The 15,130-nt window shown below is 34.7% G+C and overlaps 2 long non-coding RNA genes across 3 annotated transcripts; both read right to left on the bottom strand.

Annotated features, from left to right (window-relative positions):
- Positions 1 to 5,452: 5,452 nt before the first annotated feature.
- Positions 5,453 to 14,739, bottom strand: LOC130047861 (uncharacterized). The gene is made up of 3 exons (XR_008796675.1): positions 14,665 to 14,739; positions 7,054 to 7,107; positions 5,453 to 5,779 (listed from the first exon to the last, which is right to left on the bottom strand). It is a non-coding gene; the product is annotated as an uncharacterized LOC130047861 (long non-coding RNA).
- LOC125673277 (uncharacterized) lies at positions 9,756 to 11,700 on the bottom strand. 2 transcript variants are annotated; one of them, XR_008796673.1, is made up of 3 exons: positions 11,241 to 11,700; positions 10,221 to 10,305; positions 9,756 to 10,085 (listed from the first exon to the last, which is right to left on the bottom strand). It is a non-coding gene; the product is annotated as an uncharacterized LOC125673277 (long non-coding RNA). The 2 variants fall into 2 exon arrangements; XR_008796674.1 differs by lacking the exon at positions 11,241 to 11,700 and having other exon boundaries at positions 10,221 to 10,467.
- Positions 14,740 to 15,130: the final 391 nt, after the last annotated feature.

The raw sequence follows: 15,130 nt of genomic DNA, 5'->3' as shown, positions 1-15,130 counted from the left end.
TCAGCTTTTCTGGTCCAGTGGTTCTTGAGAAGAAGACTTTTAAAGATCGTTCCTATATATAAGTATGTAAAACTTTGATTCCCTATTGTGGCCCCATCAAACCCCCGGGGACCATGATTTGAACAAACTTGAATCTGCATTATGTCAGGAAGTTTACATGTAAATATCAGCTTTTCTGGCTGAGTGGTTCTTGAGAAGATTTTAAAATATTTTTCCTATATATTTGTATGTAAAACTTTGATTCCCTACTGTGGCCCCATCATACCCCCAGGGGCCATGATTTGAACAAACCTGAATCTACATTATGTCAGGAAGCTTTCATGTAGATTTCAGCTTTTCTGGTCCAGTGGTTCTTGAGAAGAAGCTTTTAAAGATTGTTCCTGTATATTTGCATGTAAAACATTGATCCCCTATTGTGGCCCCATCATACCCCCAGGGGCCATGATTTGAATAAACTTGAATCTGCATTATGTCAGGAAGCTTACATGTAAATATCAGCTTTTCTGGCTGAGTGGTTCTTGAGAAGATTTTAAAATATTTTTCCTATATATTTGTATGTAAAACTTTGATTCCCTATTGTGGCCCCATCATACCCCCAGGGGCCATGATTTGAACAAACTTGAATCTGCATTATGTCAGGAAGCTTTCATGTAAATCTAAGATTTTCTGGCCCAGTTGTTCTTGAGAAGAACAATTTTAAACATTTTTCCTATATATTTGCATGTAAAACTTTGATCCCCCTATTGTGACCCCATCATACCCCAGGGGCCATGATTTGAACAGTCTTGAATTTGCATTGTCAGATAACATTCATGTAAATCTCAACTTTTCTGGTTCAGTGGTTCTTAAGAAGAAGATTTTTAAAGAGTCATCCTATATATCAGTATGTAAAACTTTAATCCCCTATTGTGGCCCCATCCAATGCCCGGGGTCCATTATTTGAACAAACTTGAATCTGCACTATATCAGGAAACTTTCATGTAAATTTCAGCTTTTCTGGTCCAGTGGTTCTTTACAAGAAGGTTTTTAAATGACCCCACCCTATTTTTGCATTTTTGTGATTATCTTCCCTTTGAACGGGACATGGCCCTTAATTTGAACAAACTTAAAAGCCCTTCACCCAAGGATGCTTTGTGACAAGTTTGGTTGAAATTGGCCAACGGTTCTTAAGAAGAAGTTAAAAACGTGAAAAGTTTATGACGACGACATACAACGGACAAATTTTGATCAGAAAAGCTTACTTGAGGTTTTGGCTAAGGTGAGCTAAAAACTGTAAAAAATATCATCTGTTTACAGAAATTCCATGATATAAGCACTACATTTCTATTCATTGTGTGACCCAACAAAAATGGTTTTATTTACTTCAGATATATATTGCTTTTGAAAAAATATAGGGTCCTTGGGGTAATTTATCAAAAATGTATACATGTGTTGGAGATTTAATTTGCCTGAAAAATCATAAAAGACTAGATTAATCAAGATATTGGACTAAGCAGTAAGCACTTTTAAAGTGTAAAATAACCAACATTTGAATTTCCACTTTTCTATATTCACAAGAATCGATCCCGAGGCAACCAGAAAGGATATCATAGCTCCTGTGTCCAAACACACTGAAGATTTCATAAATTTCCAGAAATGTTCTCCCTCCTTTGTTCTTGTCTTTGCCAGAGGTCTTTCTTCCTGTAATATTATATGCATGTACTACATTTATCACACCTAAGTGTCTGTACAATATGCTTAGCACTTTCAAAAAGATGACTTTCCCGAAATCTGAATTGATATAACTACATTACATAATCTATATGTTATTAAAAGGTAAATATGGGATATCAGAACTAGAAAATTTTGGAACTCTTCAGAAAAAGAAGTTACGAAAATTATACGTCACTTGGGAAACTCTTGTATACAAATTAGTGATCACTAAAGACGACTCATTTCTGATATAAAAATATATGCCTGGTTTAAAAATTATTTTTCAGAATGTTGCAAGTGAATATCCTTGTACTAAAACATGAGTTATTGGATTAAATTTCTAATGTTTGGTAGCAGAGATAAAAACAAAAGAAAAAGTATATTTCCTACACTGTATGCACTTGTATGGATATTTACTTTATAAGATTTTCTTGAGTCATAATAACCGACCGCTATGAAATGATATAATTAATCACAATAAATTATTTATAAATATATCTCCAGAAATGTACATATACATGCAGCAACATGTAGCCCCACCTTCCCCCACACGTTTCTGCCTTCCCCCCCCCCCCCCTGTTTTCCTGAGATTGCGTTAAATTATCACATACAATATTAAACTTTGTTATTAGTACATGTATGCAAAGATCGATTCATTAGCTGCTCACTTGATATAGTAGCGGTGGATAGTACTGGAAATGCAAGGTTAGATTGATTTCAACTTATGAACAGAAGAATACATCCCCCCTCCCTTGAACTGTGACTAAATACATTGGTATCATGTCACAAAAGGTGCAACGATTAACCAAGACACGGTATATCACTGAAATATTATGCAACGGTTCGATTCACGATATTTTACACTATACCGCAGTTTGGTATTCTCGATCTGGATTAATTTGAACTGTCCAATTTGGCTTTAAGATCACATGTATGTTGTAACAAGAGTACCACCAATGGTACATAATATGCCCGTGAAAAGCTAATATAAGGTGTTTCCTTACACTACGATTTGTAGAACATGGCTTCAAGTAGTATCAGCAATCAATGTCAGAGTGTGACATACTTTCTTTGCATCATAAAAACAGATCAATCATGTACTCTCTATGTAATATTTTTATTTGGCATAAAGTGTATGTGTACCAAGTTTGATGGTACCAGCTCCAATGGTTCAGTCTCTATCCTGCTACTACTATCTTGACCTTTGATCTTGAGAAACAATCGATATTCTCCACTTGGCAAAAGATGTATGTGTACCAAGTTTGACAGTCTTAGCCCCAACATTTCAGTTTGTATACTGCCTACAAGGTTTTCCTACTAAGTGATACTATGAACTTGACCTTGATCAAGAGGTACTGTGAGCAATGCTCACTACGAATACCCCCCGCTTACCCCAATCTCCCAAAGGGTGTTGGTAATAGGTATACACTACCTCTTTTCTGAGTGTAAAAACAAATGGCATGACAAACCGAACCATATTGCTACTTCGATGTCCAGTGTGTGTGACCTTTGACCTTTTGACCCCAAAATCGATAGGGAACATCTTCATCCCATGGGTAGTCCATATGTATGATATGGTGACTGTAGGTGGAAAGGATAACGCTTTAGAGCCCGGAAACCATATTGCTACTTCGATGTCCAGTGCGCTTGACCTTTGACCTTTTGACCCCAAAATCAATAGGGAACATCTTCATCCCATGGGTAGTCCATATGTATGATATGGTGACTGTAGGTGGAAAGGATAACGCTTTAGAGCCCGGAAACCATATTGCTACTTCGATGTCCAGTGCGCTTGACCTTTGACCTTTTAACCCCAAAATCGATAGGGAACATCTTCATCCCATGGGTAGTCCATACATATGATATGGTGACGGTAGGTGGAAAGGATAATGCTTTAGAGCCCGGAAACCATTGCGTGTACAGATGGACGGACGGACAGACAGACGGACAACCCGATTCCAGTATACCCCCCACAACTTGTTGCGGGGGGTATAAAAACAATAGACATCTTCTTCTCATCATGGTGATCGAATGTACTAAGTTGCAATATCCTGGAATTTATGGTTTGGTCTGTATCCTGCCCACAAAGTTTTCCTACTTAGTGATACTACGACCTTAACCTTTGATTTCTGACCTTGAAAAATGTTAGGCATCTTCCTCTCATTATGGTGATCAAATGTACCAAGTTGCAAAATCCTAGATGTTACGGTTCAGTATGTATCTTGCCCAAAAGGTCTAGACAGACAAACGGACGATGGTTACCATAATACACCCTGTCCAAATAAAGATGGTTTCCGGAAATGGAAAAATGTGGTGCCAGTGAAATATTTCTCGCCCTGTGAACCATTAATCCCAAATATGGGAGCATTTTGGACATGCAGTTGTAACAGTAAGGTGCAATTAAATGATACTAAAACCAGTGTAATTGTTCATTAGTTATCATTCATATTGATACACTTGTAGCATGTTAAAAGTATCATGATACGTATTGTATTGTCAAGTCTGTATCTTACAATGTATCGTATCATGAGGCAAGCGTATCGTTGCACCCCTACATGCTACCATGTTTAATACCAGTATTGAATATTAGTATAATAGTTTGATATTTCACAGTTCATACAGTTGTCTCGTATAGTTTTTTTTTTCAGGAATGAAATAATCTTATTCAAAACTCTATAATTTTCAGACCTCTCTCACCGAGTACAGAAAAATACTTGTGTGATTAACAGATTTCATTCATATTTTTAGGGCTTTCCATCTTTCTGTGGAAAGTCCTATTGTTATTGTTCTGTTTATTATTTTCCTGCCTTCAAAAACTTTTTTCGTCTTCAGACTTATCGAAAAACTTTAAAGTTCATGATATAGCACTTCTTGAGAAACTAATACATTTCAACCTGCGTCATGGAACTTTGGCCCCTTATGGAGTTATCTGACCTTTGGCAGAAATCATTGTTATCGTTACTACTTTTTAACCGTAAATGATAGGAGGATGAAACCTTTACAGGTCAATTAGTAGAATTGAAGAACTTTAAATGAAGGGATTAGCTGACCGTTAAAAGGAATTAATGCCCCCCTATGTTTCACGATTTATACCTAAAAAAATGACGACTCCTAAAGTATTCGTCGTAGAGAGACGGAACACACTGAAATGGGTTGGGTGACCTTGAAGAGTTGGTCAAGGTCAAAGGTCATCCAGAATAGCGAGAAAATGGCACTTTTTACACCCTTTTCCCCACTTCACATAGCAACGAAATATCACATGGGTCAGCAAGGAATTTTCCATAGGTCTCGATATCATGAATTACAACTCTAAAACTTTGACCACACTGCGAATGTCGGCGACTCACATTGAAAACCCTGTTATCGCTACTCCTACTAGACCGAAAGTCGTGGAGATGCGAGACCTTCCTCGACGAATTCACAATAAAACTTTCGCATAGAGAAGTTAACCGAGGGAAACCGAGAACCCTGAAGCACGATTCTCGCCCCCAAAAGTCTCTGACATTGTCATTCGAGCCCACAACTTTTTCACAGATCTAGTTAGACGTGGAACCACTTGTGCAAAGCCCCGTGACCTCTCTGACCTTCAAAATGAGGTCAAGGTCAAGCTTTCCCTCTCATGGAGTTTTCGAGGTTTGACCTTGAACGTGGGCCAAGGTCAAAGGTCAAGGCCACACATCAAGGGGCCAGTCTCCACAAGCATTTTATGCATCAAAAGATATGAAACTTGAACTCAATCTGTAGTTACTGCACTACAAGTTTCAATGAATTCTCACAAGCATTATGCAAAAATATCTGGAAAACCAATGGGACAGACTGATTGACAGAGAGACGGACAGAGAGGAAACCTAAAATCCACTTGACTTTCGTTTTATAAACCGGTAGGGGACTAATAACTGGAATTAGTCTTTGAACTTTATATGGTTATTCTCCTTGATTTTTTTTAATTTTTAAAAGATTCATTTCAAGCAGACTGTTGTGATGTAATGGTGATATGTGATATATAACCTTAGATGTAAATTATGTTCCCTACCTGTTCTGCCTCTAACTCTCCCATTTCAACTAATGATGTTCATGATTGTTCCTCCTAGAAACAAAATTTTACACATCAAACACATACATGTACATAATGCATATTATACATTTATTGCATGATAGTGAGGGAGATATGAAGATTTATTCACCCAAGAAAAATCCTATTCCCCGAGGGCAACGCCCGAGGGGAATATGATTTTTCTTGGGTGAATAAATCTTCATATCTCCCGAACATTCATGCAATAAATTGTTTATTATACCGAAACAAAGCAAGACCACAAAATTGCATTTGATATTGGAGTCCGCTCATCTATACATTGTACATGTATGTAGCTGAGATTGCCCTAACGGTAACACCGCGTCTCAACGAATTAGATGGTACAAACTGCGAAATAGAGTGATATGATAACCAGTTTTTGTTTTACCATTCTCCTTGAATGCTGATACAAACTGCGAAATAGAGTGATATGATAACCAGTTTTTGTTTTACCATTCTCCTTGAATGCTGATTTACTTGCTTGTTTTTGTATCAACCAAAACCAGGCGATTTAACTGTGTATCAGAGACCCGTATATTTTGTGCCTTACGAATTATGGAAGTAGAATGACTCGGACTTATTGTGACGTCACAATACATTTCGTCGTCTTTGACATTAACTTTATGGAAAATGCACGAGGCTGCCCAAGCGGTAAATATGATAGGGAGATATGATGTCTGAGAGGGAGATATGAAGTTTTGTTATCCCTGGCATGTGACCGTCTAGACCAATCAGATTACGCGTTGCATAGAATTCTCATACTGGGGTATAATAATACAGGTTTTAACACAGTAATGGTACAATGATAAGCAAGAGCTTTGGCTACAATCTCCTAAAACATACAAGATTTAATTAAAAGTTCTTTTAGTTTTTGTCTCTGTGTCATATTCTCCACTTTATCTTATACGTTACCCATTTTAGGAGGACCTCATTTTATTTTATATGTATATATGTTACCCCACTTAGGAGGACAATATACACTTGCACACATACAATTACAGACACCCCTTGTGTCCTTGGCACTTTCAACATTGTAACTTTTTCTAAGCGGCAACCTAAGGAACAATACTATTTTACTTAATATCATCAACATATTTTTTCAATGCCATATATTTCATCTTCCAAAACATACATGCTTATAATATATATATGCATATATACATGTATAAACATTTTCTACTTTAGGTAGACTTGTCATTGATCCCCAATTGTCACTTCTGATTGATTTCAAAGAGACTGTTGCAATGTGATGGTGATATATAATCTTAGATAAAAATTATGTTCCCTACCTGTTCTGCCTCTAACTCTTCCATTTCCAAAAATGATGTGCAGGATTGTTTCTCCTAGAGACAAAATTTTACACATCAAACACATACATGTACATAATGCATTTTAATACAGTAATGTTGCGATGATATCTGGGTTTGACACTAAGGCACGTCCGACCGACCGAGTCTACTAAATGATAGGTCCGGTCGGGTAAAATGTCGATTTACTAGTCCAACTGGTTGTGTTAAAAACTAAACAAGAAACTTTACTTTAAACCGTATGATATTTTATTCTTAACTAAAAGAAAATAACTGTAAAGAGTTTGCAAGCAATCTTGAACCATGAGATGGAATACTCTATTTTAAGTTCTAATAAATAAGTAGCGGTCGGTAGTGATGTTTTACGACATCTACTCGATGTTGATTTTAAACAGTTTATTTGAATTGACTATAATAAAGTGTTTATCAAGTTAATAAATTACGTAATAAACATTTATCGGTGTTGACGTATGTGTGGGAATGTCTCTATATTTATGCCTCATTCACACGAAGAATTTAAATCGCATTAAACGTAAGTTAAAACGAATTAAATCTGAATCGTGTTCACACGGAGATTTTAATGCGCATTAGATTACTTCGAATTAAAATTGACATCGCGAAATAATGCGAATTAAATTTACTTCGCATTAGCTCCGTGTGAACGCTAAGCGAAGCTAATTCGCATTAAATGTACACGCATGCGTAATGGCAAATTTGGGTCACATGCATCATACCCATGGTCAGCTATATATACTAATGTCAGTTTTGTACGAAAGGCTAAGCAAAATGATAATTTACACAATATTCATTAAAATATCTATAAAAATAATTTTCAATAACATAGTCTATTCTTTTTCGCGCACCCTTTAATAGAGATGCATACAACTTTAATGCGCATTAGTTTACTTCGCATTAAATATTACCACCGTGTGAACGCTATTTAATTCGATATTTGATGCGAAGTAAAATTTGATGCGCATCCGTGTGAACGAGGCATTAAATACGACTTGTCGTCCTCAAGGAAAGACGTCCCAGGAGAAAAAAGAAAAGGTTAGGAAGAAACAAAGCAGGGCTTATGAAATATAAAATAAATAAAAAGCCGGTTGAGGTCATTTTATACTAAATAGACTAAAGAATACCCGTGCCGGGTAGAATTTAAGGTAGAGATTGATAGGTTGATGCTAAAAAAATTAACCATTGAATTTTTTAAATTTCGATATATGTTTATGATGAAGCTTTGATATAAAACATATTAAAAAATCAATGTTGGTAATCGACCTTGTTTTTAAGAAATATGGCAATTTTGATAGCACCTTCTTTAGTCTTTGCAAAGCGTAAAAAGTGAAGAAAAATAAGTAGAGAGCAATATACAAATAGAGCTATAACATTTTTATTGTAAAAAGGATCATAACTTGTCATATATGGTTTCAAACAACCTTTCACATAATTGTATATTACACATCAATTTCAAGTTCAGCAATCATTGTTAACATGCAACAACATTACTTCAACAAAGCTACATTGGCCTATTACCTTAAAATAGTGCACAATATTTGCACACAGGGTCATACCTTTGCTTTAGCTTAAAAAAAAATTACCCATCAAATTTCTTATTTTATTTCATTAAGTGGTTAGTCTATTAGTAAGTTAAATATAAGAAAAAAATTATACACCATAATGGGGTTCAATATGGAACTAGCAAAAAATTCCTAACCCCACCCCCTTTTTACAAACTACACATTTTCGTAAGAAAAAGGATTATTAAAAGATGTTGTAAACAATCCATCAAAAAAGCTTGCTGAAATTCGAAGATTCTTTGTAATACCTTTTTTAAATTAATAAATATAATATAGAAAGTATGTATTTCAAATTTTAGCTTATACTTTGTTGTAGTTCTCGTTGTTGACCTTTGTGCACTTACACTCAGAATATAAATTTATCATACGTCATCACATTTGATGATTAATATTAGAGTTTTCCCACATAAAAATCCCCACAAAAATAAAAATACAATTTATAATTGTTAAAACAAATGTCTCCATTACATCCCAACCCCTTTAATATACTGCATGGTATGGAGGAGAAAGAATGAGCAGGAACATAGACATCATGAATTGCACTCGGCGCATTGAGAAGAAGGATTTAGCCAGCAGAGATAAACTACTGACTTTTTAATAACTTAAAATGTTTAAGCATTCGATCCCAAATTACCTCTGAGAATTGAACATGACAATAAGAAGGTTTCTATAAGCTATTTCAGGGGCGGGTTGGGAACTGTAATCAAGGGGGGGGGGGACTGTATGAGGCAGGGGTCTAAAAGTAATTCAATAAATCAAAACGATTTGTCAGACATTTATTTCTCCGAGAGTGGAGGAAATTATTGCTCTTTTATCGTATATATTTTTCTAAACAACATACCACGATTTACCTTAAACTTGAAAATTTTAGGGGGGCACGCGCTGGTTCCCCCCCCCCCCCCCACTTGCTCTCACAAATATATATGTATCTTCATAAGTTTATGAGTCCTACTTGTAGTCTCACACTGAAACAAAAACTCGCTATTGGATAACTCAGAATGCATGCATACTGCATTATCTATTTGTAATTTCTCCCAGTTCACGGTATATATGCACTGAATGTGTTGGGGGGGGGGGGGTAGAAATTGAGAAATTCAAACACATTGATTAAAAGTTATAAAATTGGTATTTTATTTTCATTTAGAAATGTTTACTGATTTTGATATATCAAAAACTTAGAATAATCAACAATGACACTTCATCTACATTTATGTAATATTATTGTCTTTAAGAAAGACATATAATAGTATACATGAGTACATGTACTTGTTTTCAATTAAATTCACACTTTAGTATGTTGCACAATATATCTGGGCTCACAAATACATTATTGATTCTATCCATCTCCCACATTGTGCAGAAGTTCTTGAATTTTCTCTGTAACCTGTAAAGTTGTGGGGTCCAGGGGATATGACATCATCAATGTAAATGAAGTACCTGTTAAAATATATTCTGTATATTCAAATATTGAAAAAAAAGATGAATATGATTATTTAATATACTAAGAATTGTCTTTACAAATACAAATGTCTGGTGTTAAAATAAAAAATTCTATCTTAGAAAATACTGTACCTTTCTTGCTGATTTTCAAGGCAAATTGCTGTTGAAGTTGTTGACTCGAAGCCCATTTCAACTTGCACTGGTCCTTAGGATGACACTTAGGGAAAAATCATCATAATTAATATTTGCACAGTCAGTATTAATCATTAATTATACTGTGTCAGACAATGTCAATTTTAAAATTGTGTGTCTCAATGCATCTTCAGTGAACTTTAAAATACTGATATATTGAAAATTACATTTATTATGTTAATTTTTAAAATCTTGTCTGAAGTCAGTATTACATATGTAACACTATGTTAAATGTGTGCAGTGCAGCAATGTGAACTCTTGCAGTAGTAGTACATCTGAATGAGTGTTATTTACTTTATATTGTTATAGCTAACTTCTATTTAAACTGTACATACCCCATACACACACCCCCCTTAATGAGTTGAATAAACATCATGATTATCATATTGCAATATGAGATGACAGATATGTTTTCATACGATAAACTGCCAGTTCATTCTAATAATATCAAAACAAGTCAATTCTAGATTTATCAGACATGTCTCCTTTACCAAGTGTGGGTCAAGAGAAGGACATACATATCTTATGTTCATACAATACATACATTTGCCTATGAGGGGGCTTGTGATTTTACAAAATATTAATATTTTAAATTGTAGACTTGCATGCTTGTGTGAAACATGAAACCCCAGATTTGAAATATCTCTTAGGTCAATGAAATTTCAAGATACTATAAGTACTATCATGTATACCAAATAGAAATTTAGTGCACCCCCCCCCCAAAAAAAAACTTGTGAGAGCCCTATTTTTTTTTAAATGTGGCATATACATGATATTCATTTACAATTAGATGAGCTTGTAGGAGTTATATTTCGGGCACATATGGAATATATAAATGCAAAGAAAATGAAACATCTCCAAGTTGTGTGTTTATAGATGTTATTATAAAATCACGTTGTGAAATAGCAGAGGAAAAGTGGGTTGAATACAAATTTAATTTGCCATATTTTTTTCACTTACCAAACAAAATTATAATCTCGTTGTCCACGTTGAATGCATCCATCGAATTCCTCTTCTCAGAAGAAACTTTGTTTAAACTCTCAATGACTACATAAACAGTATTGAAACTCGCAGCACTCGGAGTCGGACATCACGATCACGCTACATCAACAACTTTGTAAAATTGTTTACGTAGCGCAGCTATGCATGGTCGTGAGGTAAAAAGTGCCATTCTGCACAGACGAAACATTTGGTCCACTATTATTACATTGACGTATTCCTAATCTAAACTATGGCCAACTGTCTCTATCTTTCGTCGAGACGACCCCCTCAATCATCGAGTCAGTCACAGCAACAACTTGTACTTTCGGAACCCCTTTATGTTTTTCAACTACTCTATGACGGTGTACGGAATTCCGGAAAATAAATTCACGTGAATATACACGATTTTTACTGATCACGTGGTTGCTATCCGTCTCTACCTTAAAGAAACAGAAAACATGTTTGAAAATCAAATATTGAATGACGCGTGACGAGACTTAAGATATTTTTGAGACGTTTTGGTTCAAACTTAACGTTTGTCATTTAAATGAAGTATTTTTAAAATATGGAGAAAGTTCAAACTATCAGGTTTTTTTCTGGAAAGTTTGTCAGGGCTAGTGGATATAAAGTCAGGTCTAGTAAAAATCATTTGAAGTAGCCGACTGGTCGGGTGCTCAAAAAAGTAAATGTCAAACCCTGGATATGCAAGAGTTTTGGCTACAATCCCCCAAAACACACAAGATTTAAAGTCCTTTTTGTCTTTGTCTCCATGTCATATTCTCCATTTTAATTTACATGTATATATGTTACCCCTCTTAGGAGGACAGTATACATTTGTACACACACATGTACACAGATGCTGTTTGTGCCCTTAGTACTTTCAACATTGTCACTTTTTCTTAGCCAATAATTTTTTTTTTATTTATCAACATTTTATTTTTGAATTCCATTTCAATCATCTACCAAAACATATCCAAGCATCTGCATTTTCCATTTTTGGAGGCCCGGCTATGTACATGTGTGTGTTTGTTAACTATTATAAAACGGGTTGTTTTAAATTAATTTTTCTGCAAGTACATGCATACTTTAGACAAGATTTTATGTAAAACACACACTAGGAAAACATAAAGTCAGCAATCACAACCTGAACACTGAACAAGAAATCAGTGGAATGTATACCTGCATACTGCATGTTTAATACCATTTATGCAGATTCAAGGTAGCTCTACCCTTATGCGACTCATCAATACTAATGGTTGAAATTGGAAACACTGTATTAATTTCCACTCGGTATAGTTCGATTTTATTAATAACCAAAGCAAATGTATATGTTGCCACCTTTTTTAAGATGTCAAACATATAAGAACAGAAGTATAGGTCAACATCAGAAAACCACACATTTTCGTAAAGCAGAGTAATAAAACATGAGAAAAATGTATTAAAATGACAAATTTTTAATGTCAACAGTATAGAAAAACAGTTTATTTATAAATATTTTTTTCAACTCTCAAAAATTAAGCGCCCCCCCCCCCCTCCTTTGAAATACAGTACTACTCACCTTTTTGATAACAGAGTTTTTAATCTCTCTAGCAATCTCTTTGTTCCGCACTGAATTTCATAATACATGGTATCTCTAGTTCACCAATACCGGTATCTTAGGAGTAATGATAGTTTCCCCTTTACAATGCATTTCAAAGCCCCCCCCCCCCCCCCATGTTGTTAAAAAGAATGCTACAACTTTACTTATTTTTCGAGGCATGTGTCCAACTACTGCACCGTCCTTTACAACAGCAATCGCATATTTATGCATAGGATTGTTGATTTCTATTTTTTTTTCAAGAGTTTCTCCCTGGAATGGATCCCAGATTATAGATATCCCTGTAAACACGAAATCCCATAACTATATTCATACTCGGCCATAGTTGTGCTGCGAAAGTGAAACCGAAAGTTTAGTAAATCGTACGTGGTATTAGTCTTTGACACAAACGGTACCAAGTGAAATTGAAAGTAACAGCTACTACTGTATATTTTAATATAGACAAGAATGGATTAATTATTAGTGTTAAAAAAATGAAATAAAATTTATGTGTATATTTAATGGGAATATTTCAGCATAGAGTACTAAATAACCCCCCCCCCCTTCAATTTTCTAAGCACCCGGGGTGCTCAATAGGACACATATGGTATGTATAAACTGATAGTTGATATATGGGGAATCTTTGTATAAGACATACAGTAGAGGAATGCCAGGATAGGAGTTATCGCCCTTTACCAACTGGGCTATCAGGCCATCAGTGAGCAGCCCGATTGACTGCTGCTGGATATTGTACATGTGTTTTCTATCCTGAACCCTTCACAAGGTCAAACAATAAAAACAAACAACTTGTTGGATAAAAACCAATCACAAATTATGGAAGATCTTTTTTAAACATTCTTATCTACTCCTACAGTTTTTATTCAAATGTTGCTGAAATCTTTCTACTTTCCTTCACTATGTTTATCCAACATAATATGTAAACAATAATAAGCTTCAAGAAATAGTATAGCAAATAAGAAATGAAATGTGCCTTATTTTAAAAATGAATCCATATAATTCATGAAAAGAAAATCTTTAAAAACAGATAAAATTTCTTTGAATTTTAATTATAACAAGAAAAAATTAAAACAGTTCATCATTTCTTATGATTGTGATAGCATCAGTTATCTGATCCAATATTTCAAAGATTGCACATGGAATTTTTTAAAGGCAGATTTTGAACAGTCATGGACACAATGATTTTGGGATGGTTACATGCACATACCTATACCTCAGGATGTTCCTAATGTAATTTGAGATGCTAATTCATATTTCTTCTGCAATTTGTTTCAAATCGACATTATATGATTAATCAAAATGTAAATGATCACAGGTCGACCCTTACAGTATATGACAGTTCATTTTACCATGTTTACAAGAAAGTTAAAAGGCACACACAAAAAAACCCATCGTGACATCGTTTCAAATATTTGAAAACCTTTCTAGTTCAACAGGGATTTAAAGTAGATAAAATAAACAAATCAGTGGACCATTAAACCCTTAGAACTCTAGTCTAATTAAGCCTACATCTCCACTGGATTTAGAGTGCATTTTAATGCAACCCATATTTGTACACTTTACTTCTTTCTAAATCTAGGTAATTTATTATAACAATACTAAATAGTTCATGATATCCATAATATAATCAATAGATAGATTATTATAGGTCATGTTTTGATTGCATTTTGTATCACTCTAGAATAAATATATAATTCATTATATCATTCACTAAAAACCCATGCATGTACCCAGTGTTAAAATAAATCAGAATGGTATATTTTAATCATTTACTATCTATTATCAATTATAGGAACTCAATATGCTTACCATTGTATTTAGAAATGTGTCCAACAGAAAAGCCACTTTTGTACAGATCAGTCTTAACCCAATCGACACTTTCCTATTCTAAAACAATAAAAAAATATGTGTACATCATAACATGCATTCATTTTGGATGCAGAAAAAAAAATGTCATAAATTCTTATTACATGATTTGTTTTCTTTTATAAATCTCTAAGAGCAATAATTACTCCTACTCCTTGAAGATTAATTGTATATGTTTAATGCCCCCCTCAAGAATTTTTCACTCATATGGAGACATGCATCACCATTGCGGTAAAGGGCTGCAGTATTTAAAGACCTATGCTTGGTGCTTACGCCCTTTGAGCTTTAACGTGCCACACATGCTGTGACACGGGGCCTCTGTTTTTGCGGACTTGTCTGAAGGACCCATTTAGTCAACTCTTACGACAAGCAAGGGGTACTGAGGACCTATTCTAACCTGGTTTTCCAC

Source organism: Ostrea edulis, chromosome 7 (genome assembly GCF_947568905.1).
Source record: "Ostrea edulis chromosome 7, xbOstEdul1.1, whole genome shotgun sequence".
Taxonomy (NCBI): domain Eukaryota; kingdom Metazoa; phylum Mollusca; class Bivalvia; order Ostreida; family Ostreidae; genus Ostrea; species Ostrea edulis.
This window is presented reverse-complemented; position numbering and strand designations above follow the sequence as displayed.